Genomic DNA, 3,390 nt, shown 5'->3' with positions numbered 1-3,390 from the left:
AATTCCCCAGCCCCATGATTTTCCACTGTCCTTCTTGGTCCTGTAGCTTCCATCCTCTGACCTATCTTATGGAGTGTCCAATAATGCCATTTGTCTGGCTTCACCTTTTAACTTTGATGCAGGTATGAATTTCAGTTTAATTTAACTTAAAACTTGTATGTTTCTACTTCTAAAATGGTATTTGAGGTTGTTGTTGTTGTTAGGTACCATCGAGTCAGTACCAAACCATACTGACATTATGCATAACAGAACGAAACACTGCCTGATCCTGGGCCAACCTCACCACTGTTGCCACGCTTGAGTCCATCAATGCTGGCACTTGGCCAATCCATCTCATTGGGGGTCTTCCTCTTTTTCTGTGACCCTCCACCTTACCAAACATGATTTCCTTCTCCAGTGACTGGTTCCTCCTGACAATATGTCTGAAGTATGAGAGACAAAGTTTGGCCATCCTGGCTCCAAGGAGCACTCTGGCTGCACTTCTTACAAAACGGATCTATTGGTTCATTTGGCAGTCCATGTCACTTTCAATATTCTCCACCAACACCATAACTCAAAAGCATCAATTCTTCTGTGGTCTTCCTTATTCACTGTCCAGCTTATGCATGCACATGAAGTTATTGAAAATAGCATGGCTTGGGTCAGGCACACCTTAGTCCTCAAGCTGACATCTTTGCTCTTCAACACTTTAAAAAGGTCTTGTGCAGAAGATTTGCCTAATGAATACGTCATTTGATTTCTTGACTGCTGCTTCTGTGAGTGTTGATGGTTGATCCAAGAAGAATGAAGTCCTTGACAACTTCAATCTTTTCTCCATTGATAAGAATGTTGTTTATTGGTCCAGTGGTGAGGATTTTTTTTTCTTTACATTGAGATGCAATCCATACTGAAGGTTGTGCTCTTTGATCTTCATCAGTAAATATTTTAACTCCTCTTCACTTTCAGCAAGCAGGTATTTCTCCAATACAATAACTCAAATGTATCAATTCTTCTACTGTCTTCCATGGTTGTTGTTGTTGTTGTCAAGTGCCGTTGAGTCGATTCCGACCCACAGCGACCCTGTATAGGGTTAACAAGGAGCAGCTGGTGAGTCTTCCATGTTAGGAGATGTTAAGTCATATTGCAAATTTTGAGTAAATAATTCAGGACGTTTTTGCAGTCAATATGCACTATCTTCTTTCTGGTCACCTTCAACTAAATAAAGAATGTACAAATAAAAACATGACCACCTCAGAAGTGTTAACTGCAATAGGGTAGACACAATCACATGACTACATGGAGCTAATAAGGAAAAGCTTTTACACAGAAGGGAATTGTGCCTTAAAACATGTTATGCAAAGAGGAGAAAAAAGGAAATGCCAGACAGGAGAAACAATAAGGCTAAAGGCACAAAGATGAGAAAGATCATGGTATTCTTGGGAGGACAGCAAAATAGGACTCAAGTATACAGCATACAACATTCGTGGTAGGAGTGGGAGAAGAGAGTTAGGGCAAGACTGTACTATAAACTATCTGGGCTTTTTCTATTATCTTGCTTGTGTTCTGTCTTCCCAGCTGAAATGTAAGCTCCATGAAAGTGGTGACTCTGACTTCCCCAGCAAGTACAACTTTGTTCAGCATGTAGTCATTATTAGCTGCCATTGTGTTGGTCCACACTCACAGTGCTCCTGTTCTCAGTGGAACAAAACACGTTTTGGGTCAAAACCATTGTCAGTTGCAGATCTGATCTATTGGAGGAAGGATAAGTAGAAGTAGATCATCAGACCTTTCTTCCTATTCCATCTCTGTCTGGAAGTTTCCCTGAAACCTGGTGAGCATCAGAACAATATGAAAGACAAATGGGTTTTGGTTGTACATGAGGTGCATTGGAAGAATGGAAGCTGACTCTCCCCTGTGGGAGCATAGAAGTCTTTCAATAAGGAATTGTTGATGGAATGATTGAGGCATGGATAGATAGGCTTTATGAGGAGGAATGGACTTTAACATATAGATACTATGGGAGGGGGCTTAAATTGTTATAAGAAGGTGACGCTTATGAAGAGATTTGAGCTTCAGGAAGATATCTGTGATGCTAGAGGAAATGATGAAAATGAAGGGTGGAATATGAAGGCACGGGAAATTGGGCCAAAAGCAAGGCAGAGCAAACTCAGTAAGTTTTTTTTTTTTTTTTTATGGTACTGGGGTGACCCTTCTGCTGAAGGAACTCTATACTGGATTTTGAAATTACTAGGGCATTTGGAGTAATAGGTGATCTATTTAAGATTTTGAAGAGAAATTCAGCAAGACCAAGAACTGTTGATTGAAGCTTTCTTTTTGCCAAAGACTGTAAACTATTCTTAGTATTCATGTGACATGATCTGGAAACTGCTGCAAAACACAATTTTTGTTCATGGAGCTATGTAAACGTATTTATTTGTTTTTAACTTTTTATTTTAATTTGAGTGAAAGTTTACAGAGCAAATTAGTTTTCAATTCAATAATTCACCCATATTTTGTGTTTTTTTTGACACTGTTTGTAAACCTACAATGTAACAATGCTATTCGCACTTTGTCCCTGTTTTCTGTTTCCATTTGTCTTTGTTTGCAACTCCTTCCTGACTTCGGAGGTTTACCCCTGGACATATGCTCTCCCTTAGATCTCCTATGGTTGACTGTCTAAGGAGCATGAACTTCACTGGCATTGTTGTTCACTTTATAGGATTGTGCATCATTTGACTGAAAGTTGAGCCATGGGGAAATTTGACTTCCAGGCCTGAAGGGTTTCTAAGGGCCTTTGTGTCAGGGATTCTATCTGATCAGTAATCTTAGTCTTTTTAAATAACTTTGAGTTTTGTTTTATATTTTCCTCCCATCTTATCCAAGATCATTTATTACATATCCTCTCAGAGTGGTGAGCTGGGGGCACCATCTAGTTCTTCTGATCTCAGGATCATGGAAGCTGAGGTTCATGGTTCATTGCACAATCCATTGGACAACTTGTTGCCAAGATTATTTGATTCTTCCTTACTCTGAAAAGACAGAGATTAATAGTTGCATCTTGTTGTTAGGTGCCATAGAGTCAGTACTGACCCATAGCGACCTTATGCACAGCAGAATGAAACACTACCCGATCCTGGGCCAACTTCACTACTGTTGCCACACTTGAGACCATCGATGATGCTACTTGGACAGTCCATCTCGTTGGGGATCTTCCTCTTTTTCTATGACCCTTTACCTTAACAAGCTTGATATCCTTCTCCAGTGACTGGTCCCTCCTGACAATATGCCCAAAGTATGAGGGACAAAGTTTGGCCATCTTTGGCTCCAAGGAGCACTCTGGCTGCACTTCTTCCAAAACGGATCTATTAGTTCTTTTGGTAGCCCATGGCACTTTCAATATTCTTCTCCAAC

Source organism: Chrysochloris asiatica, unplaced genomic scaffold, assembly GCF_000296735.1.
Source record: "Chrysochloris asiatica unplaced genomic scaffold, ChrAsi1.0 scaffold00200, whole genome shotgun sequence".
In the NCBI taxonomy this organism is placed as follows: domain Eukaryota; kingdom Metazoa; phylum Chordata; class Mammalia; order Afrosoricida; family Chrysochloridae; genus Chrysochloris; species Chrysochloris asiatica.
Note: the sequence above shows the minus strand (reverse complement) of the source record.